Raw genomic sequence first — 26,067 nt, 5'->3', positions numbered from 1 at the left:
AAATGCGCTGCAAAATAAACATTTTCCGGCATGAAATCTCGCGAACTCCACCAAACTCAACGTCAATACTTTCTTCAGAACTCAAAGTCGGATTTACAAGTTTAAAACAGAATTTTATTTCCCTTAACACGTCGCTACCTTCAATCGTGGGGAAAGTTTCTAATAATCAACCTGTAAGTTGGCAACTTCTGCAGCACAATCAGTTTGGAGCTACGTCGCCTGAATTGTTAATGCGAGTCAGCTTTGGCTTTGTGATAGCTGACAGTGAATCTAAATACCTACTGCACAATAGGTATACCAATAGGTACATATATACAGTATTAAAGATTTTGCACTGCCGATACACACCTCTTTCCCTAAATTAAGTTTCATAGCCTAGTATTTCCTTAAAGTTTCGACTTGAAAAACACCTTCTCGTAGAAGTTAGAATAAGAGTCCTTGAACCCAGCGCAATGTTACAATCAGAGATGACAAATCACACTAATATTATAAAGGCGAAAGTTTGTATGTGTGTGTGTGTGTGTGTGTGTATGTTTGTTACTCCTTCACGCAAAAACTACAAGACGGATTTGGCTGAAATTGAGAATGGAAATAAATAATATCCTGGATTAGCACATAGGCTACTTTTTATCCCGGAAAATCAAAGCGTTCCCGCGGGATTTCAAAAAACCTAAATCCACGCGGGCGAAGTCGCGGGCATCGGCTAGTTAGATAATATAACTGAGAATTTCTTCCGTTATATGCAAGTCGTTTCCTTTAATGAAAAATGCAGCTTGAGCATTCAAACTGCACTTTTTACTATAGGAAACGTATACTGTTTTAAACTTGTTTTTATAGAAATCTTAGAGATTGGCCTAACCGTAATGCTACCCAGATTATTTTATAAGAAAAGAAAAAATCCGATATAAGAACAAACTATAGAACCACTAGCCGATGCCCGCGACTTCGCCCGCGTGGATTTAGGTTGTTCAAAATCCCGTGGGAACTCTTGGATTTTCCGGGATAAAAAGTAGCCTATGTGCTAATCCAGGATATTATCTATCTCCATTCTAAATTTCAGCCAAATCCCTCCAGTGGTGAAGGAGTAACAAACATACACACACACACACACACACACACATACAAACTTTCGCCTTTATAATATTAGTGTGATAATCACACCGGCATAAGAGTAATAATAAGCATGAAAACCCTACAAACGAAAGTAACCTTGCAGATGAGTATAATAAGTTCGAATTGAGTCTTCTTGTAACCACAAGGTGATCTACGTGACTGCCATAACATAAGCCTACAGCAGGAAACGGCCAAGGTTCTATATCTGAAGTAATTTCATATTGCTCCGGACATTCACTGTGTATCCAACGCTATTAGACTGCTTTCATACGATTTTTTAACTCGACTGGGAAATTAGATGTTGCGATATCAATTACACTCTAATTAAATAAATTATTTTGCCATTCGTTATTTTTAAGATTATCTCTTGATAACCTCTACGTATTGTGACCTGTGTTCCTTGCGCATGTTTTGGGAGGATATTTCAAGGGTATTATTTTGGTTCAAAATAATACCAGTTTTTCCGGAGTGATGCCTTACAATTAATTACTATTGATATGACGTTTTATTGCAAGATATAAAAACCCTACAAGCATATGAGTATAATAAGTTCAAATTGAGTCTATTCAATTAAATTCAAAAGGTGCTTTTGAATCGTCAGAAAATCTACCACTGGTTCGGAATGCCGGTCCTACCGAGAAGAACCAGCAAGAAACTCGGCGGTTGCTCTTTAATAATCTACGTATAAGTAACCGCAAGGCTACGTGACTACATAATGTAAGCTTAGGGCAGGAAATGGCGAAGGTTCTACTATATCTGAAGTAATTTCATATTGCTCTGGACATTGACTGTGTATTCGACGTTATTGGGCAGCTTTCATATGGATTTTTGACTTGCTTTTTTTGGAGGTGCCTTTAAGTAAATTGAGGGTTAATTAAATTAGGGTTCCCTACCCGAAGAGTGCCAACAGGGCCCTATTACTAAGACTCCACTATCTGTCCGTCCGTCTGTCTGTCAGCGGGCAGTATCTCGTGAACCATAATAGGTAGAGATCTGAAATTTTCACAGAATGTGTATTTCTATTGCCGCTATACTCTACTATCAAAGTTTCTCACAGATTGCCATAAAATTGCGGCAATTGTAAACCGGGCTATTAGGTTGTAGCAATTGGCAACTTTTAAAGGAAACTTTTAAAAAGTTTATAGTTTCTTTAACTGAAGTTGCTCTATCTGCAAAGTAGCTTTTTGACAGCTTTCATATGATTTTAACTTGCATTTTTAACCGACCCAAAAAGAGGGGTGTTATAAGTTTGATGTGTGTATCTGTGTATCTGTCTGTGGCATCGTAGCTCCTAAACGAATAAACCGATTTAAATTTAGTTTTTTTTTTTGTTTGAAAGGTGGCTTGATCGAGAGTGTTCTTAGCTATAATTGGCGTTTGAAGGTTATCAGCTCTTTTCTAGTTACTGTAACCTTCACTTGTCGGAGGTGCTATAAATTTTTAATTTACACTTGTTGGACAGACAGACTAAAAAGCGGTTGTTTACATTAAGCCTGATCGGGCAACCAAAAACGCATTAACCAAGAAAAGGTAAAAGCAATGAAAGTAACGTTCCAGATGAAATGAGATAATAAGATCGAATTCAGTCCTCATATTATATGTAGGTAACCGCCAGGTGCGCGACGTGACTGGCGTGCTGAACGGACGGACAAGCTGCCGGAGCTAAAGTAATTTTATATCGACTTGGACTCTCTGTGACCCAATTTGATGTCTATATGATTTGGCTCTTAGATACTTTCATTCGATACTATTTTGAAACCTTTCAGAATTTCTCTTACTTTAAAAATGTAAAAGTTGGCTTGTATAGTTACCTACTTCTTATTATTATTATTTTGCACTATGCTTTTATTAGTGCCACACCAGCACAACGCACTTCACTGATGTTACGTGGAATGGAAGAGCCACATAAGGGATAATTTAAAAATAAAATAAATCATTATTTTGTAATAACACATTATGTAATAAAATTGCCTCTCAATATATTTACAACAACATAATTTTTGTAAGACAAAATATTCTTAGTTACAAGAAGGTTGGCGATCTACACAACAGGCTGACTAGACACCGTAACAGGCTTGCGACTCCTACGCTCCGTCTCAGGAAGGTCCAAAAGTCATTTGTGGGAATGGGTATAATCTTCTATAACAAAATTCCTCAGTCAATTTTGGACTTGCCTTTACACAGGTTCAAAAAATCTATTAAAAATATGCTCCTGAGAAAAGCATATTATACTATCGAAGATTATGTAAATGATAAAAAAGCGTGGATTTGAACTTCGATTCGCTCCAGCAATGCGCAGGACTTCAATTGCTTGTATACATGGCATAATATTGTATATCAAATCATTGAAAAGAGCAACCGCCGAGTTTCTTGCTGGTTCTTCTCGGTAGGAAAGGCATTCCGAACCAGTGGTAGATGCTTTTGACGATTCGAAAGAACTTGTAAAAGTCTAATTGAATAAAAACATTTTGAATTTGAATTTGAATTTGAAAACATTGACATTTTTAAACGAAAAATGAAAAGCTGGCTTGTCGAGGAGTCTTTCTATAGTTTTAATGAATTCCTACTTAGACAGATTGAAGACAAAATTGATTATCAATATTTATTATTGTATTTTATTCTATATTTTTAAGAAAAATTATTGTGACATTTTATTATAAAAAATAATTTGAATTATTGGATTGACGTACAATGTATATTATCAAAAATAAATGACTATGACTAATAGAAAGTTAGATTTTGTTGTAGCTAAAATTGTTAATTTTAGCTCCACACACAAATAGTTTAAGGAAAATATATTATATACAGGATATATTTCTACATATTTACAGACAAGTTAGTCATTTGGACAGGGTTTTTCTTTTTCATATATTTAGATTAATAAAGGGAGAAACTAAGACTGATTTAATATCAGCGTACAGCTCAAAACGACAGGTTTGCTCTCTAGGACCTCCATACTAAAATTGAGTAATTCAAATGGGGCATATAAAACCCTAGTTAAGTTAAAAAAAAAACGTTTGCAACTACCTGTCATCCATATCCGTAATTTCCTGAATCTAAGTAATTCCATAGACAAAGGACAATCTAGAATACCTGAGACCTTTTACCCATTTAAGTTTTTAGTAAATCACGTTGTGTTTTTAAAAGAAACCTGAAAATAAAATTGGAAGCAAGCCAAAAGGCATAAAATCACTAAGGACTGTAAGTTCAAGTGCCTAAGCCCTTTAGTTTTATAACGGGCTCTGCCATCACGTCCGTGTATTTGGCAAGGCTTTGATTGCAAGCTTCTCAGCCTCTGTTGTAACTGAAGTCGGTAAATGTCTTAATAAAGCTACGACTGTGTCTACAGACACGCCATACAATTACTACAAAGGAAACTACTCTATTTTCACTTGGTGCTTCTGTTTAGTTGTGTAGGATTCTGACTTTATTTGTAGCTAAATTAATATTATAGGTAGGAACTTAACTATTATTTGTAACTTAACACACACACACACACACCACACACGTGCGCCCACCCCCATAAACATCTGACATAGCCTCTTACTCCTAAAACAAGGCTCCTTGTATCACTTTGTATTACTGTTAACATAGGCATTTTCTAGGCAGGCGCGCTCTACCTTAAGACCGCATCATCGTCTGCTATTCAGTATGATTGCAGTAAAGCGCAAACCTATACATAGTTGAAAAGGATCAATCATTTCGCGAATATCGATCAAAATTGATCCACTAGAACCCGACGGACGGCCGACTGAACTAATAACTTTACTTTCAAGCCAGTAATCTGACTGTAAAAGTGTGTCTTTTCGAGTCTGTATGGAACTTTTTGGTGGTGGTGCATGTAGCTTGCTTGCTTTTCCTGTAAGTATATGACATTGTATATTACAGACTTCCTAAAAATAAAGGCCTGCATAGACGAGGGACAGACTTCAGGGTACTTATATTTCGCTTGCAACTGCATCGAATAACGCACACAAGGAACTAAAGTACCCAGTACACAACATCTTCGAAACACTCGAGGACATCGACAGATTCGGACTGTACAAAATTACGAGGAAATCCTCGAAAAAATAAAATATCTTAAATTTTACTCCGCGCTGAGCGCTCGAGACTTTGTTCACTTCCGGTCCAGCGAACAAGATATTATATCACACACTGTGTACGTTGAATCCGTGGCAAGGTATCAGCGAACATTTTATCCACACTTCGGGGATTTCTGTCCTTATGGACAAAAGCGTCCTATGGAGCGAGCTATGTTGAGCATCACTCTTAGGGATAAAATCCGGAACGAGGAAATTCACACAAGAATACACGCAACCGACATAGCTCAAAGGATTAGTTAGCAAGCTGAAATGGCAATGGGCAGGTCATGTCTGTCGCAAAACCGACGGCCGATGGGGCAGACGTGTTCTGGAGTGAAGACGACGACGTACCGGTAAGCGCAGTGTGGGACGACCTCCACCCCGCTGGGCTGATTACCTGAAGAAGGTGACCAGAAGCGGGTTAATGAGGAAGGACGCTCTTGAAAAGGCATCTGTCCAGCACTGGACGCATACAGGCTCTAACATTTACTTCAAAACGAACTTGCAATAGAATACAGTACCTATTGGAATATAAGATGAATGTAGAATAACTATAAGATGTGGTTAGGAAGGCACTGAAAAAATGTCTTCCATCATCACAAATATTATGGTCACTCTGCGCACATTATTGGAAACTTCGCCGAATTTACGTTATTTATTTCCAAAAGAAAATGTCGAAACTAAATAAAACACAATGAAGGGAGTAACGGATGTCTCGTCCGCATTAGATAAAGCGTAGACAATAAACGTTTTTGTTATTTTCTTTTGCATCGGAAACTGCCATTACTTGTACAAATATTTGCTGGGACAGTCCAAGATGTACAGTTTTGTTTACTATGCCCTGCCTGCTCGTCTCTTGTAAAAATACAAATCATATTCGAGACCAATAACTCCACTGAAACAGCAAGCGCAGGGTGGGACGACCTCCAACCCCCTGGACTGACGACCTTAAGAAGATAGCGAGAAGTGGGTGAATGAGGAAGGCGGAGGCTCTTGGGAAGGCCTATGTCCAGCAGTGGACGCAAACAGGCTGATTGATTGAATGAACTCCACTGTATGGCAATAAAAATGCCTGACATAAAAGAAAGTACATATAAAACTAGCTACCACAAAAAAGATTCATCCATACTTAAGTATATTATGACCATGAAAGTATCTGTCAGTCTATTGCGTTTGGTTGCATCGGCTTAACCAAATTTGCCAAACCGAAAAAGCAGCTACTTTTTACCCGGAAGATAAAAAAGTTCATACAGGAGTTTAAAAGACCTACTCGTAAATCCTCGCGGAGAAATAACCACTGCCCAAATTATAAATGCGAATGTGTGTTTATTTATCAATTCGTTGGTTTTTCTTTCAATCACGCCGCAACGGAGCAACCGATCGGCGTGATTTTTTACATGCATATAGTTAAAGACCAGGAGAGTAACATCGGTTACTTTTTAACCCGGAAAATCAAAGAGTTCCCACAGGATTTTATAAACCTAAATGCACACGAACAAAGTCGCGGGATCAGCTAGTACCTAATGTGTAAAAGGGGGTCGCCAGTGTTATCATAAAAATAAGTATATGAATATCATATTCCGACATAAATAGTATTACCCAAAATATTTGGTATATTTTAAAAGAGATTTTCTGTTTGACACAATTTAAATTCTGATATCAAAGGCCTTCGCCTCGCTGAAATTGAATATTTTCGGGATATCGTAAACCCGCCAAAACTGAATACCCAGTGTAAAGTTCATCACGCTCCCGATATCGGTGAAATTATAATTAATAAAAGCCCAGTTCTTCATACAAAGTATCTTTTACTAGCCCCCTATAATTTCAGTGATCAAATTAATTTTCCATTAGGTCTTGTTTGGTTCAGGTTCTATATAACTCCGGGATACTTTTTACCCGACTACGGCAAAGCTAAAAGGAAGTTGAAAGAATGTTAAACCAACAAAAAACATCTTCGAGAATAACTTTGAATATACTTATTATAGTGATAATTAATAAATGACTATTGCAATAGGGCACACCTTATAATAATTTCAGGATTTTTTTTTCACTAGCTGGAAAAATGAAATGCCCAATTTGGGTCATCTGGGTCTGGGGTGTATTTCCTTTATAGATTCTAATAATAATTCTTGTAATAGTCGGAACTTTTTTCTCCATTAAAAAAGCGGAATTGAGCAAAATCGGCGAGAATCAATGACTACTAATTTAAGTTTTCGAATACATCAAAGATTCCATTTCATCTCTCTTAAGGTTAAACGAACTCGGCTAAGTTCCCTGAAATTGCCATAAATTACGTCTCCCTATTTGACTATCCAGCGCACATTTCAAACTGACAATGGGCATCCTGGCTGGGAGAATTGCCCAGAAAATTGGGAGGACCTCAACTTCAAAAAACTTTGCTCAGAATGGCCGAAGTTCAAATTGGTTTCGAACAAAAATGGATTTAAGGGTGCGGTGATAAAGTGCAATTTAGTTAGTTTGAGGTGACAGCGGTGCATTATTCTATCTAGTTGTTGGTTTTGGAGGCATCTCACGTGCCGCGTCGGGCAGATCACGTCTTGGCGGCTGCCTTGGCGTTTATTATTCAATAGCTAAATGTAATAGAGTTGTTCCAGTCACACTGTATTATCATAGTTTGGTGTGAAAATTGCATAGTCTTTGAAATGCTGATATGGATAACGATGCCGGAATATCGATTTTCTCATTTGCATACTCGTTAATACTGTGTTAGTAACGGTGGGGATATTTATATCGGATTCGGCATTAATGACGTTTTGATCAGATAAATTAATTATTGGATTTCCGTTTGCGCCTTTTATTGTAGGACAAAAAGTTTAGAATTTATTTTTTCTGTTGAATACTCAATTTATTTTAATTTATATTGTTTTTCGCGTTTTTTTAGGGCCTTGGACTGTTTTGTGAAAAGTATCTCAGCCTATCGTTTACATAACTAAAATGTTGGCAAAGTATTTTCCCGCAGAAATAACTCTAATGTTAAAAAATTGGAAATTTTAATCGTTTATCGTCTTGTGCGGTTATTGATCGCCTTCCGTACGTGACGTTAATAATAATTAACTAAAACTAAATAAAAATCATGATTTTTATTTAATTATTCTTTATTCTAGCCGTAGGTATAAACTATCGCTATATTTTCAACTAGACATTTTAACGGAAATCTGGCAAACCACAGATATTAGCTTCTTAAATATATACATTTCATTGACTTTGGTTGCTTGTTATTCAAATGAGAATGAAACTACCTACGTTTATGTCCTGGAAAAGGACATGGAAATTCCTTTGTTAATATTAGTTCCTTTATAAACCGAATATTTTCGCAATATTCGTGTGTCCCAAAAATATTTTGTTTTGCAACAGCAACGTGATCTCTTCCATAACAATAATAGATCCGTGTTGAAGGAAATATATATTTCCTTCGCAGCGGGAGACATCGTATAGTCAGCAAATAAACCTGCCAACAGCAGGTCAGTACGTTATTGTATACTAGACAACATTTCAGCTGTGTCAGATTTTTGTTCTGTTTGGAGTTTCAATTGATTTCGTTGAATGTTTTTAACCCCCGACCCAAAAAGAGGGGTGTTATAAGTTTGACGTGTGTATCTGTATATCTGTGTATCTGTGTGTCTGTGTATCTGTGTATCTGTGTATCTGTGTATCTGTGTATCTGTGTATCTGTGTATCTGTGTATCTGTGTATCTGTGTATCTGTCTGTGGCATCGTAGCGCCTAAACGAATGAACCGATTTTAATTTAGTTTTTTTTGTTTGAAAGGTGACTTGATCGAGAGTGTTCTTAGCTATAATCCAAAAAAAATGGTTCAGCCGTTTAAGAGTTATCAGCTCTTTTCTAGTTTTCTTGTAGAAAAGAAGGTTAGATAACCCTTAGGTTCATAATATTCAAGTGTCAATTGACAAATGTCAAGCTGTCAAGATGGACGTTGCCTAGATATACATAATTATTTATTTGAAAATGATTTGTCGGGGGTATTGAAAATTTTTAATTTACACTTGTTTATACAAGTAGCTTATGCCCGCTTTGTCCGCGTGGACTACACAAATTTTGAACCCCTGTTTAACCTCTCAAGGGTTGAATTTTCAAAAATCCTTGCTTAATGGATGTCTAGCTATCTGCATGCCAAGCTCCAACCCGATCCGTCCAGTAGAATGAACTGTGCGTTGATAGATCAGTCAGTCAGTCAGCTTTTCTTTTCATATATTTAGACTAGATTATAAAAACGATTTCACCCACGTGAATTTTGGTTTTATAGGGTTCTGTAATTACAGAGAAAAAAAGGAACCCTTTAGGATCACTTCGTTGTCGGTCTGTCTGTCTGTCAAAACCCTTTTCTCAGGAACGCGCGGAGGTATCAAGTTGAAAATGATACAAAACACTCAAGCTACAACCCCTAAAAAATCGAACTTCGAAGTCAATGCATTCAAAAGACACAACATTAACTATGCCGCACATTCCTGTTGACTTTAAGAGTTGGCAAAAAAGCACCAATAAGGGGAAAAATTTGGAAACCATTTTGTACTTGATTACACATCTAGATTTGCAGTTACAGATAATTTAAGCAACAAAATAATTACACTTACGATATGTAATGGTAATATCAAGGAACGGAACCCGGTGCAACAAGACTCGCTCATTTGCTCGGTATTATATAAATATAGAAAAAAATTGTACAATTTCAAAAGCAGGCACAAAAACATAAAAATTAAATTGTATCACCCCATTTATAATTTTCTAAACAAAACTAGATAAACTAGATTTAGACCCAGCGCTAATTACGGCTGACCCGAACACAATAGAGCGATGAACAATCTATTGTCTAACGGCTCGCATTGCTAAGTAGGTCAGACTCGCTACTGTGGGGGTGTGTACACACTGCAATGATACCTGCACGACTCAAACGACTGACTAATGAGTGACATCTAGAGATGAACCATTTCACAGGCAGCATGTGAAAAATCACGTAAAAACCTTCCTGTGAAAAATCACGCAATAAACCTATTCATATTAATAAAGCAAACGAAACAAAATCGCACGAAAGTTGGCCAATTATAACATTTTAACCCCGCTTTTTGGTGTTTAAACTACCATGAGCCTATAGTTACACAATGAGTTGCACACAAATCTAGATAAACTAGATTTAGACCCCGCGCTAATTACGGCTGACCCGAACACAATAGAGCGATGAACAATCTATTGTCTAACGGCTCGCATTGCTAAGTAGGTCAGACTCACTACTGTGGGGGTGTGTACACAGCAATGATACCTGCATGACTCAAATAACTGACTAATTAGTGACATCTAGAGATGGACCATTTCACAGGTAGCATGTGAAAAATCACATTTCATATTAGTTAAAATAGGCTGTGAAAAATCACGAAGCAAATTCTCACAAAAGTTTGAAAATTATTATATTTTCTAAATAATTTTATATACATACTAGCTGACGCCCGTGACTTCGTACGCGTGAATTTAGGTTTTTTGAAATCCCGTGGGAACTCTTTGGTTTTCCGGGATAAAAAGTAGCCTATGTGCTAATCCAGGATATTATCTATCTCCATTCCGAATTCAGCCAAATCCGTGCAGTAGTTTTTGCGTGAAAGAGTAACAAACATACACACACACACACACACACACACACACACACACACACACACACACACACATACAAACTTTCGCCTTTATAATATTAGTGTGATGTGATTATTTCAAAATTTATTACATTTTGATCCCACTATATCTCTACTGTAGCGTTTTAACAACCGTTAGTGATATTCATCAATAATATAAAATAATGTATGACGGATTGTGCCCGACTATTTTCGAACCCTGCCGAGATCCAGACTAATAATAGAAGCAGAAAACTCTTCTTGAGTGCCACCATTTATTAGGTGAATATTTGATAAAAATCTTCGGAGATGGAGATCTGAAATCCTCCGCGCTATGTACTAATTCAAGAATTTCAGTCAACAAAATAATATCACCTCACGCATCCGTTATTTAAAGAAGATTAGATTAAACTCAAAACCTAGATTAAAACCACCCAAAATTATCATCCAATTGTTAAATTCCATCGCAGAAGCACGCGTAGTTAGAACTTTATCTGTCCCACTCTATTACAAAGGAGCTTTGTATATTCGTCCCTTTCCCGGTAGTTTTAAACTAAGCACGTAGGTAGCTAACGAAGTACTTGTAAAACTATTACAAAGAACATTAGTACAAAACGGTACGGAACGAGCCTTAATTGTGTTGGTTGGGTAAAGTTAAATTTAACCGAGCGGTTTGCTAATGTATTGGTTAACGTTGGGAATACCGCCAGATTCAATGGCGACCAAACTATGTTGTTAACTTGTAGACAGCTACTGTTTATAAAAGTAAAACTTCGTATTAGACTACTCAGTGGTTTCCATGGACTTTGAATTTCAATTTAAAATTTAACATTGATGCAGGAGTAGGGAACCTACTTATTTATCAACTAGCTGATGCCCGCGACTTCGTTCGCGTGGATGTAGTTTTTCAAAAATCCCGTGGGAAATTTTTTATTTTCCGGGATAAAAAGTAGCCTATGTACTAATCCAGAGTATAGTCTATCTCCATTCTAAACAGCCCAATCCGTCCAGTAGTTTTAGCGCGAAGGAATAACAAACATACACACACACACACACACACAAACTTTCGCCTTTATAATATTAGTGTGAAGTGTGATAAATAATAATTATTCCTAACTATCTACATAGGACACATATGTTTTGTCTATATTATTATCAAATTAAATCATATTTGGTACATCTCGTTTAATGAACAAGATAATAGTTATAATCTATTTCAAAAACAATATTTTTTATTTATTTATTGAAACCCTAAAATTCAGAAATACTTTTCTTCTGTAGAGATAAATGGGTGATTGATTTTCATAATTTTAAAAATATGACAACGTAACACGGACAACACTTACCTATATTCATTTATTTAATAACTTGCTGATGCCCGCGACTTCACCTGCCTGGATTTCATTAATATAATATGGTAATTGGTAAGTGATGATTAGTTTCAGATTTTCCGTTGTAATTCCAAATACCCACCAAACAAACGAGAATTTAATTTTACACAATGCTAAAACAACGAAGTAAGTGGATGATAAAAATTGGATGTGATCCGGGCTATCGGCAAAAAACTCTAGGGAAATCAGTAAGGCCTCGTGTCATACAACCAGCGCTACAGGTTTCGCCATCGCCATTGCATCTTCAACCTTATGACTATACGCTTAGGGACTTACAAGAAATTTTTTCGTCGCCCACTGTTTTTTCTCTTGGATGATTTAAGCCTCATCCTGGTTGGAGATGACGTGCCGATATTTCTAAAGCTTTCGATGAGATGGTCATAATAATGAATGATATTAATAAGTTGATAGAGCTCTGATGGCCTAGTGGTTCGCTTCCTTGTCTTAGACTACATCATCACTTACCATCAAGTGAGATTGCAGTCAAGGGCTAACTTGTACTTGTACATCTAGCACCCGTGGCACGGTTATGCACATGCGTTAGGTGTGTTGCGTGTTTATATTTAATGCAATAGTTTCGCGTTATTGCTACTCGAATGCTGAGGCCGACCGTACCTATATCTATCGGAATAAAAAAAAAAAAATTCACTGCATAAACAAAAGGATTGTTACACTGTCATTGGGGTTTGAATAAAGCTAGAGGAAGGAAAAATTTATGTGCGCACTTACTGCTCCAAAGAGTTATAAAATCCAGAACTGGCATACAATTTGGTGTGAACGACTTTCTAACGACTTCGCTGCAAATAGCTCACTCGAACAAAGCGCGTCTAACGACCAAATGATATACCAATACCACGACTGTGTAACTACGATTTTGCTAAATAAATATTTTTGATTTTCCACATAAACACACAGGTATTTTTATTTTTTTTAGAAATTTCAAAATTCCAAACCTCTGCCAGGAATCGAACTGGGGACCACCCACTAATAAGATCACAGCGCTTATCACTGAGCCAGGGAAGTCGTCAATTATGGATGTAAATAAATTATACATAAATAAATATATTATAACCTATACAATATACATATAAAATTAAAATTTAAAAACCCCCGACACAAAAACCTCTATAAGAAAACTAGAAAGGAGCTAATAACTTTCAAACGGCTGAACCGATTTTCTTCGATCATTCGATTTCAACCAAAAAAACTAAATTAAAATCGGTTTATTAGTTTAGGAGCTACGATGCCTCAGACACACAGATACACACGTCAAACTTATAACACCCCTCTTTTTGGGTCGGGGGTTAAAAAAAATGTTTATTATATTTCATTTCAACCTTATATACTGAACTTCATAATGTTTCCAAGCTACAGGTAAACAAAGCATCAAAACTACCATCAAGGGCGTTTATATTCAAATTTTTGATAAATATTCAAGATCCCAAAATTGCCTTCACAATTTATTACTTTAGAATATACATAACATAATATTGTTGTAACTATCATCTTGTAGGCAACAGGGTCCTCAGTAAAACGTGCGCTTAGGGAAATTATCTAAATGAACCTTCTTTTAGTACCGGAGACCTTGACTCATGCATATTCCTCTTTACCAATTTCATTTTTCGTATAAGTAAAGTTTAAAGTTAAAACCTGTGTAATGCCTCTAATTATTAGCATTTAAAGTTATAAGAAATTGGGATACATTTTTTAAGCATCCATACAAATATTAATAATGCGAAAGTGTGTTTGTTTTTACTACCTTTACAGAACTAAGATGGCGAATTTCAAAATGATCGCCTTTCAAATAAAGATTAAAAATGTTAAATCTTGTACGGAACCTTTCGTTTGTGAGTCCGGTTCACACTTGACCTGTTTTTTAGAGTTTGAACGTTCGAATGTAAAATAGAACCCCGATAGGCTCATTCGTGTCTGTCTGTCTGTCAATCTGTCACAGCCCTGAATTTACTGGACCAATTTTTAACCCCCGACCCAAAAAGAGGGGTGTTATAAGTTTGACGTGTGTATCTGTGTATCGGTGTATCTGTGTATCTGTCTGTGGCATCGTAGCTCCTAAACTAATGAACCGATTTTAATTTAGTTTTTTTTGTTTGAAAGGTGGCTTGATCGAGCGTGTTCTTAGCTATAATCCAAGAAAATCAGTTCAGCCGTTTGAAAGTTATCAGCTCTTTTCTAGTTAATATAACCTTCACTTGTCGGGGGTGTTATAAATTTTTAATTTACACTTGTATTAAAATTTGGTACACATAATATGAATTTCTAACAATGTGATCATAGTTTGATGGCTAAGACATCTTTCACACGTCAACACTGGAATTTTGAATATCGGTAAAATAGTAAGAATTTTATCAATATCATTTTAAACCATGAAATTTTGGAGCAATGCAATGGAGATAGTGCAAACGTGAAACAGATAATACTTAGTTATAATAGGTCAGAGTATAGCTACTTTAATCACGTCCCCAAAACCAATATCCAACCAAATGGACCCGTCGAATCGTATAGCGAATCGAAGCGAAGACTCCGGCAGCAAGTGAACTGGCGTCCAGCCAACATACATTACGCGAACCGCACGTCTGATACAGGACCCTCGAAGATACGTACTAGAGATGGACCGTTTCACAGATAGCATGTGAAAAATCACGTGAAAAGCCTTTTCATATGCTACTTGACTTAAAGTAGCCTATGAATTACCACCCTAGTGGTACTTACTGTGGCTAGCTACCACTAAACCGGCCGCCAGACGATTTAGCGTTCCGGCACGACACTGTTTTTGATCTTGATCGTAATTCCCAGTTAAATTAGTGTAGTAAAACGATTGTAAGTGCGAAAATTGATCAGTAATTGATGATCACTTTCAGTATAAAATCGCCTGTGAAATCACTCTCAAGAAAAAAAAAAACCAAATGAAAATGGTCTAAAATTAGCAATCATGCCCATCGCTACTACATAATGATAGAACTTGCCACTTAGTGGGGCTTAGTACGCCTCTTTCAATGCCTGGAGCCTAAATGGAGGTTAGAGGTTAGGTTGTTCAAATGCTAAGTAATGACATTTATCACATGCTAAACTAATTTGACGTTAAGTGGTTTTAGCTACCGCGACTATTACTCTATCCTCGAAAAAAAAATAGTATAGGGCTCTCTCGGTCACTTAATCCCGTACAAATTACAAAGACAGTACGGAACCCTAAAAACGCACTAACTTAACTATTTTGAAAGGTTGACCACCAACATGTTTTCAAAAAACATTCGAAATTCAATTCGAAAACATAGTTTCGTTTGTGATTGGTTGGTGCTTCAAAATGGTTAACGTCCACTGAGTTCTTTGTCTTTATCATTTGTATGGGATTATGTAACAGAGAGAGTCCTATACTTACTAATTTCTCTCCGTGGATAGAGTAAAGTAGGCACGAAGAGAAGCCTTAGTTATCTTGTCGTAGATTGAGACTAACAAGTCGGCATGCCCCATCTAGTGTAGTATTACAATATAGAGGTACAAAGGTAAAATACATATAAATAAAAGCTCAGATTTTGACTGCATAACGCAATAACCCAGACTGTGCAACCAATTTTTAATAATAAATTAATAAAGTACGACTCTTAATTAATTAATTTCACTCCGTAATTATCTGGTATTACTACGGTCACTGGATTTTATATTTTATCTCTGAATTTTACGCGTAGTAATGCTGTAATAGTCTTGTTTCAGAATTACCCTATAAAATAATTTTAGATGAGCTTTTAGGTACTTAATTTTTGGGGTTCCGTACCCGAAGAATGGCAACGGGACCCTATATTAGTCCATTGTCCGGATATCTGTCTGTCTGTCAGCGGGCTGTACTTATTTCATGAGCATGATTCTCTAAAATTGTTATAGTTTTAGATTAAATAGATAATAGAATAATAATATAATTTTATGAGGGAACTGGCATAATATGGCCCATTATAAACATCAGAAAAAATCTATTAAGGACTTCTATTTTAACAACACGGAACTCCTAAGTACTTATGATTTCTCTCTCTCTTATGGCGTCTCCCCGCCTCATACCCCGATTGCCATCTCGACCTGTCATATAGGTATATAGTACAGAGATCGACTGTCGACACCAGTCGTCCTCTTAAAACCTACATCCTTTTGATCGCGTATATATACCATGCCAAGTCTACGTCGGGTCACATCAAAGGAATGCGAACAGTGCCTTAGGCTAATAATCTCCCATGTTGGCTTGCCCCCTTTCGGGACAAAATAGCCAAGACTCGAGAATCTTTGAAAAGTTATCTGGGATATGACGAACTACTTGGGTACAGATATTCTGATTAAAATCGTGCACTTATTTCTAAAAAAATCGTATTTTATTATATTTTACTAGACAATTAAATACTGTAGTCATTATTATTTGATCGTTTTGACATCATGGATCAATAAGCTGTTATAGCCTAGTGGTTAGGACGTCCGCCTCCTAATCGGAGGTCGGGGGTTCGATCCCGCTACTTTTGAAGTACGGACCCTGTATAAAAGCAACTGCACGGTATTCATAACAACCCAAACCTTTTTTTTTCGCTCTCCTGCAAAGTTGCCAAGATTTACGTGGTGTTAGAACTTAAACGACGATTAGCAATACTTTTAGAGATAGGAAAATCCCTAAATGCCACAGAATAAATCTGACCTAAATCTTTAGCTAAAACGCAAAAGTAAAATTCGAGCAAAAATTAAATAGGTGCCCGCGACCGCAATCAAGCAAGTAAATTACAGAGTGGAATTAACTAATTAAAAGTTGGACGAATTGGTAATTTAAATAATTAAAAACTGTTTACTGAGCTGGCCAGATCTCGTTAAAAACTCAGATGGCCTTTTACACGACTTATACTTATGTAAGTGTTGTACAAGACAAGTTGCATAGGTACATGGACTATTATGGAGGTATTTAGTTGAAGTAACGGAAAATAGAAAATGATAATTAATATCCTATACATCCGAGGCAGTCAAGGGCTAACTTGTATCTGAATAAGAATATACAAGTGTAAATTAAAAATTTCAAATTCAAATTCAACATATTTTTATTCAATTAGACTTTTACAAGTTCTTTTGAATCGTCAAAAGCATCTACCACTGGTTCGGAATGCCTTTCCTACCGAGAAGAACCAGCAAGAAACTCGGCGGTTGCTCTTTTCAAAGATTTGATATTTGATATTACCCCCGACAAGTGAAGGTTACAGTAACTAGAAAAGAGCTGATAACTTTCAAACGGCTGAACCGATTTTCTTGAATTATAGCTAAGAACACTCTCAATCAAGCCACCTTTCAAACAAAAACAAACTAAATTAAAATCGGTTCATTAGTTTAGGAGCTACGATGCCACAGACAGATACACAGATGCACACGTCAAACTTATAACACCCTTCTTTTTGGGTCGAGGGTTAATAAGAATAAAAAATTATCAGATTATAGGACTATACTTTACGTAGAACTGAGAGGCTGGGCGGTGATCCTTCTAAGACCTTACAGTGGGGGCTCCGACATCAATGTAAGACCCCGTGTCATTCTTGACAGTTGTTCTAGCTGTCACACTTAATTTCTAAGTTGACAGCAAATTATGAACGAAACAAAATATCCCCTGAATATTTAAATAAGTCCATCAAGTTTAGGGCTGCCACATTTGCCTAGCGACTAACTATTTATTTATATCCGATACTAAGCCTCACTAGTTGACCCGTATTTTTTTTTATTCACTATATGCAAGCGCTTGACTATAATCACACCTGATGGAAAGTGATGACGGGGTCTAAGAGGACGCGTCTACCTAGAAGGTGCCTATTCAGACTTGTCTAGTTAACTAGGAGGGTCAACTAGTAATGAATTACACTGGGAAAAGGTACAAAAAAAAATTACCGGTTCAGGATAAAACTATAATGTCCCAGCCAGATTAACGGCCGACAACGCGATGTTCAACGGCGTTTCCCCTTAAACGTAGATGTAGCCACGATCAATGTATAGCGGCATTCACAATGCCGTTTGGCGTAAGACGATTTTAAAGTCAATTCAATTAGCATTAGACGTTAACCGTTCAGGTGTGGCCATTCAGTTTAACGCGTTGATTATCGCGATAATTATGGCGTTGTTGGGAATTGACGTTAACCTTAATGTGGGCTGAGCATCATACTTTAAGTTGGCTCAAAGTATTGACTATAATTGGTATGCTAAAAAGCGTGCACTGACATTAAAAAAAAATGATTCCTTCGAAAAAATATCTATATTATACCTATTTAATGTGCAGAAATCGTCCAGATAAAATTTTACTATAAGTACCTATAGATTTCGAAATGTTAGTTAGTTGATATTATATTATTTTTCAAATCGGCACCCCTAACAGAAGGTCAAATTATTTACTTAGAAAACTTGCTCAGAAATAATTACGCAACGGAATGAGTTTCGAATTAATTTTAAACTGGCATTCAGCCACAGTCTGGCTTAATGTGTACCTTTGTTACATGGAGCCGCTGTAGCCGTCACCACTGTGGGCCTCTGTTAATGGAAATACTCTGTTTGGGTCAAATAAGGAAATGGCTTTTCACCCTTGAGTTTAAAATAGATGTTTACTTTCGACACTTTCATAATTGGTTGATGATAATCTGGGAATTCTCGAATTAAATTCAAATTCAGTCATTGTCGGTAGCATTTTTTCTCAAATTTTCAACTTTGAAATTAGGTAGGTAAGTACTACTTATCGAATTAATAAGTATCGATAAAGCCTATGGGTATGAATAGAACATCACTATGAATTTATGCACTCATCATTATTATCAAGCTCATTGCCTCCCATAATGAGCAATGGGTATGCACAGAATGAGAAGGGCTAAAGCCATTGTCTACCACGCTGGTCAATTTATACCTAAGTATTTTAAGGAACTCAAATTGCAGACTGGTTATGTCTGTCCATATTTTTTTCACTATACATGTATGACTATGACTACCAATATTCCTATTAAAATGGCTGAATATATCGATATTCGGCCTGATAGATGTATCAGGTCATCACTAAACCAATCTGTCAAATATTATGATGTATAGTTGTCCTGTTAGAGTCACATTTTGAACGGAGTATGCACCTATCAAAATTCGCGTCAAAAAATATGAAACGTTAAAAACAACGAATACAAAAACACTGATACGTTTGACAAAGCTGTATTAAGTACTCGAATTTTGTAACGCTGCTCTCTCACAATACACGACTCATACAATACATTCCGTGTAGGTACAAAAAGAGAATACTTATTCGCTTTAAACGCGGATTCGCGTGCAAATATCGAAAAGTTCAGGATTTCATTTCCCCTTTCTCTTCACCCGAGGCCCCCTGTCCGCTCAGTGGCTCCTATCAGGCCTCCCTCTGGAGGGAGCTTTTCATAACACGTGCCATCCTCCGGCGTTAGCCCGTCCGGTGGAGTTGAAATTATGTTCAGCCTATTGTGTTAGTAAATAGTTCACGATGAATGTGCTCGCGGAAAATCTACTCGTAGGTTTTATAGTCTGATTTTTAATTCTGTGTAATTCTGACATTTCTTAATGTTATTATAGGTAAAACCATTTCTACAAATGAATAACAAATATCAATAAAATATAAAATAGATTATTGATTCTAGGGATTAAATTTATTATAGACGTAAGTTTGTAGGTATCAAATTACTATTTATTAATTAATAGACAAGTTAATAGAAGACTATTTCAAATGTCAAAACATCAAGATAATATGATGGATGCCTCTTATGGATTTCCACTTTTAAAGGAATCCCCAATATTAGGTATAGCCACGGTACAGCCTATGGCTTTTTAATGTTGACAGGCATTTAGGATAGTTTGGGGCGGCCGGCGGTAATTCTTTTTTTCATACAGATAATAACCCACACAATGTATAAAATGATTACTGTCAGAATTCCAACGAATTAAAAACCGGACTATAGTTACGGAGTTTCCAGAACAAATCTATTGCTTAATAAATGGGGACAGATTTTGACAGATGTTTCGTGACTGCACAATGTGTGTTTCGTATACTGAGTCGAGTAATGAGAAAACTAAAATATGTATATTAAAAACGAAATAGTTGTAGATTATTTTTAGATTGAAATATTTTGCGCCAGACAGAATATGTGATGAAAGTAGAGGAAGTTCGATGTGGATAAATAATGATAAATGAAATCACAAAACCGATACAAAAAGAGACTAAGAAATGAAGTGGTAAAAGAATTTAATGCAACACTAAAAATAATTAAGATAGTGAAGACCTGTGGTTGTAGAGACAAAAAAGTAATATTAAGAAGAAAAAGTATTACAAGAAAGATATATTATTAGGTAATCAAGAGGAAATGACAAAAAAGATGAGTATTTATTTACAGAGGTAGAAGTAACTAAGGGTATGTTTCACAATCTCCAAATAAACTTCATCTAACGAATAAATTGGACGTTATGACAGTTTTTATACTGAATATCTGTCAAAATGTCAAAATCCGTTAAAGTTTATCTGGCGCTTGTGAAACAGACCCTGAATCACAAAAAAAAAATTAAGTAAACAAAAACAAAAATAGAGCGCTCCAAAGAGAAAACCAATTCAAAGCCGAATATTGTAAGAATTGAATTTCTTAATATTTTCATTACATTACAAGGAATCGGTCCAGAAGTCAATTGACTTCTGACACAGAGTATCACCACTAATAATGTTATGTGAAAATTCGATAAGTGTATAACGTGAAAATTGTTTGCCGGGCACATAGGGTCCGAAGTTGGTCACAGAGGGTAATAAACGGATGATTATCAACATAAAAAGGTGTGCGTAATAACTCTGCCCGAGTTTTACGGGCAATGTTGTTCCAACTGGCGGTGTAAAAATTACGACGGCATTCTGGTGTCGCCGAAACGAGTTTATTGGTCATTTTGCTTGATGGTTCTCAATGGAGTAATTATCCTATAATGTGCATCGTGGTACTGGGGAATACGAGTTGAAAAGTAGAGGAATGTAGAGTAATCATCATCTTCATCATCAAACGTGAGACATCAACTGCTGGGACTAGGTCTCTTGTAGGGACTTCCACACGCTACGGTCTTGCATAACCTGAATCCAGTGGCTCCCTGTGACTCGTTTGGTCCCGTGTGTACACCTAATCTTGATGTCATTTGTACACCTAATGGTAAGTGATCTAAGACGCTGTACTTTCCGGTGCAAGATCGCCATACTATCTTCTTGGGACTCCAAGGTCTATCGTTTTTCCGAATATGTATCTTACCCATTGTCACTTCAGCTTCGCGACCCGCTGAGTTATATCGGTTACTCTAGTTCGGTATTATATTATTGGGAACTCGAAATTACGAAACATAATATCTATGTACTAATAAATAAAATTAGGTGTCTGTCTGTTTGAATGGGCTAATCTTCGGAATGCCTAAACCTATTTCGACGGGACTTTCACAGACGAATACAGGATTAACCAAGGAGTAACATGGGCTACTTTTTTAACCGACTTTGAAAAATGGAGGAGTTGTGTTTTTCTACCTATGTACACTGATTATTATCTTCGAGATTTCTGAACCGATTTGCGTATTTTTTTAATCGATAAAGGAACTTTGCGACATTGATCCATAAAAAATTTGGATTCTAACTCCTCAATCCTGATGCTGCAGGGGATCTGAACAATCCACGCGGGTGAAGCTGCGGGCATCATCTAATTCGGTTATATAACCAAATTGAGATAGCAAATAGGAGCGACAAAATCTATCACGCTCCTTTTAACTGCGTCCGGAGATTATCTGGGATTTTACTCGCTCATTAAATAACAGCAAAAAGTTAGAATGGTTTGCGAATAATAGCTTTTCAATTTCAAAGTAATTAACGAAGGGGCGTTGCGATTCCAAACGATAGCCTTTTCTCGGCCGATAGCATGCCTCGATGTGTTGGTTCTTAAAAAAAAATTGTGATCAAACGAGCAGGCGGGTCACTTGTTGTGTGAATACCGCCGCTCACTAGCATTTGCAGCACCAGAGGAACCAGATCGGCATTTTAAGAATTTAGCGAATGATGCAGCAACAGTGGACTCCAGGTTAATGGACCCTTAGTGAATGAGGAAGGCGGAGGACAGTGCCTATGTCCAGCATTAGACGCATTCAGGCTTGGATCGGATTGAACTGCAGATCTAGAAAATCAATGTAAACCTTTAGCTGTAATAGTGAAATATTAAAGGAACTATAAAATTATGATCAATAAGTTCCATCAAAATATACACGAGCCTCATATAAATCTCCCCAGATGCGGCAGATTTGCCTCCCTTCGCAAAAATATTATATCCCCCCCCCCTTTAGAAAAACATTTTCACCCTCCTAATTGAAATTAAACACGGATTCTCGTTTTTAGACTAATTTGATATTCGTTTTATGTTATCGTTATAATTAATTGCGACTAAGAAGTAGGTAATGAAATGGCTCATTAATTAAGTAGGTTATACACTGAGGTAGAGAATCACTCCGCAAGTAACCATGGGACCACCCACGTACATTTTCCTAACTTTAAAAACTGAAAAAGTTATGTTAGTTAGTAATGCTAGATAAATAGAAAGTGCTATGATAAATAGAAAGTGTATCTCATTATCATCATCGACATCTCACTGGCTCACTACTGAACATGGGTTTGATTATAGTCTACCACGCTGGCCAAGTGTGGCAACTTCACTAACATTTCAGAACTTATTATTGGAAAACTCTCAGGCATTAACTCCGAAAATTTTGTGCTAACTCGGGATCAAACTTCGGACCTCATAAATAGTGACTATTACGATTTTTAGGGTTCCGTACCTCAAAAGAAAAACGGAACCCTTATAAGATCACTTTGTTGTCTGTTTGTCTGTCGTGTCTGTCAACAAACCTATAGGTTATTTCCCATTGACTTAGAATCATGAAATTTGGCAGGTAGGTAGGTGATATAGCACAAGTAAAGGCAAAAATCCGAAAACCCGTAAAGTGGTTACGTCACAAAAAAAAAATCAAAATGAGTTCATGAACAAAAAAAATAATAAATAATAATTAGTGTTTTAAATTTTTAAAGTACGATAACTATACCAAGTGGTTTACCTGTATATTCTAAAATAGATTTTTACTTATAATACTTTATAATATTTTATTTATAATATAATAAAAACGCATAATAGTTTTTGATTTAAGTATCGTGCAAAATGTCGAAAAAATACCCGAGTACGGAACCCTCGGTGCGCTAGTCCGACTCGCACTTGGCCAGTTTTTCTCAACATACTCGTAACCCTAAAAAAGTTATAAAACAATCGTTAGTGAGTGAAGTTGCCAATAGATCAGGCAGTTGTTATTTGGGCGACCGTGACGCAGCGTTGGCGCGCCTCCAATCGCGCCAATTAGAGAGTGTAACAACCAGCGCTGCGGCTTGTTTGGCCGTAACTAGCTTTTTGTTGATTTAAATCACCAATAAAACATTTTTTACTATCATCACTAGCGTGCTATACAGGCTTGAGGGCTGTTATACAACTTTGAACACTCTTGTGAAGTATTGATATTATAATATGGTGGTAATGGTGATAATAAAAAAAAGAATACCCGGCTGAGTTTGTTGTGGGCTCTTCTCAGACTTGGGCGCGTTTGGAACCCTCGTAGCTTTAGTTTTAAGTAACGTAATTAATTATCACCACTATATCGTACAAGTTTAACAATTTCGACCATCAAAAGGAGTACAATATTGTACGTAGCTACTTTGAATAAATGATTTTGACTTTGACTTTAATAATCCAAACTAATCCATATCAATACTATGTATATGCGAAAATGTGTCTGTCTGTCTGTCTGTTAGCTTTTCACGGCCCAACACCTTAACCAATTTTGATGTTTGGTACAGAGTTACTTTACATCCCGGGGAAACTAACAAACAAGCACACTTTCGTATACACTCGGAGATATGATTTGAAAACTTCAAGCTATACTATATTCAAACTATACATTACATTTCTTATGTATTATACATATTATTTTATACATTAATGTGACACTGTTTTAAAAAAACTGGCTCTTATCAATAACATCTGTTATTCGAAACTTTGACATACGAGTGTTATAAGTGGCGCAACCCTACATGAAATGAGTAAGTTCATTTCATTCCATGCATCCATTCAGTATGAATTACACGACCAAAATCGATAGCATATTCGGAGCTTATTATTTTACTAATTGAGTTCCACTGTATCGGCGTTCACACGGGGGCTTTCCACTTCAACGGGATTACATTCCCTGCCGGGTAATAATAAAATACTATTGGTTACGGATTAGCAGCGGGCCACCTCGGAAAAATTATATCAATTTACTCGCATAATATTTGTGGCCAGCGAAACCGGGGGAGTGAGCTATAGATCTTATAATATTACAACAATATCATCATGATCAACCCATTTCCGCCCCACTACTGAGTACGGGTCTCCTCTCAGACTGAGAAGGGTTTAGGCCATAGTCTGCCACGCTGGCCCAATGCCGATTGGACCACACACCTTTGAGAACATGGAGAACTCTCAGGCACGCAGGTTTCCTCACGATGTTTTCCTTCACCGTTAAAGCAAGTGATATTTAATTGCTTAAAACGCACATAACTGAAAAGTTAGTGGTGCGTGCCCGGGATCGAACCCCCGGTCCCCGATTAGGAGGCGGACGTTCTAACCACTAGGCTATCACAGCTTGCAACAACAACAACTCAATTTATTATGGAAATTATTAGCTGTTTCCCATGTACAATTTCTTTTCCTAGAATTCATCACTATCCATTCTCTATTATTATAAATACGAAAATGTCTTTGTTTGTTGGTTTTTAGGGTTCCGTACCTCAAAAAGGAAAAGGAACCCTTATCGGATCACTTCGCTGTCCGTCTTTCTGTCGTCTAATAATAATAATTTATTAAGTAAACCCACAGTGTGAGCTAACGTACAAGCTATGAAACCTATCCGTGCTAAAATAAATTTAAAAAATTAACAACAGCAATTTACAAAAACAACAAAAAGCGCTGATAAAATTTTTCACAACAGCCTTCATTAATCCGAAATCAATAGACAACCCATTTCGTGTTACGGCGGTGGGATAGCAGGATCAGCATCGGATGGTAATCCCGTTGAAGTGAAAAGCTCCCTTCGCTGGCCAAATGCCAGGGTTATATCGTACAACTCAATTAGTAGAATAATAAGTTTGTATACCAGGTACCTACTAGGGATGGGCATAGTTCATTAGAACCACCTTACTCCCAACCTCGTCACTCGCTGTTCCACTCGCTATCGATAGCCGAATTCTCCTGTTCTTCCAAAACAGCTCAAGTTTCGATAGAGTCAAAGTCGTAGTCCACAAAGGCGAAGGCAACACGGTGTGAGCGTCGCGTGGCCAACGAGTTGACATCACGTGGCCAGGTGGTCCACTTTTTTTTTAATGTTTTCCTTCCTTTTTTCTTCCAACGGTCCACAAATTGATACGTCTGTCAGCGTTTAGCACTAACTCTATACTTGTGTTTCGTTTACAAATCGTGAATTGGCTCTCATAGCTGTCGTGCTTGATGAAAAAGAGAAAGAAAAACGCAACAAAAAAGAACTATGTACAATTGTACATGTTTTCTCTTTCTAACATGCAGCGAGACGATCGAGTGTTTTAGCTCGTGCGCTCAGCTCGAGTTGTCGTATGCACCCGAAATAACAAAGCGCATAAAAGGAAAATATTTTTAAACGTTCGAATAAGATAAGTAGCAAGTAGGTTAGGTGATTTTTCATATGCTATATGTGAAACGGTCCATCTCTACAG

General features: G+C 36.8%; 1 protein-coding gene and 1 long non-coding RNA gene across 16 annotated transcripts in view; both read right to left on the bottom strand.

Annotated features, from left to right (window-relative positions):
* LOC123881043 (disintegrin and metalloproteinase domain-containing protein 22) overlaps nt 1-26,067 on the bottom strand; it is a 407,047-nt gene that overhangs the window by 317,481 nt on the left and 63,499 nt on the right. The window lies entirely within an intron of this gene.
* LOC123881078 lies at nt 1,955-20,190 on the bottom strand. Its single transcript, XR_006799403.1, has 4 exons — nt 20,180-20,190; nt 17,697-17,700; nt 5,632-5,674; nt 1,955-1,965 (listed from the first exon to the last, which is right to left on the bottom strand). It is a non-coding gene; the product is annotated as an uncharacterized LOC123881078 (long non-coding RNA).

The sequence above is a fragment of the Maniola jurtina genome, chromosome 3, assembly GCF_905333055.1.
Source record: "Maniola jurtina chromosome 3, ilManJurt1.1, whole genome shotgun sequence".
Taxonomy (NCBI): Eukaryota; Metazoa; Arthropoda; class Insecta; order Lepidoptera; family Nymphalidae; genus Maniola; species Maniola jurtina.
This window is presented reverse-complemented; position numbering and strand designations above follow the sequence as displayed.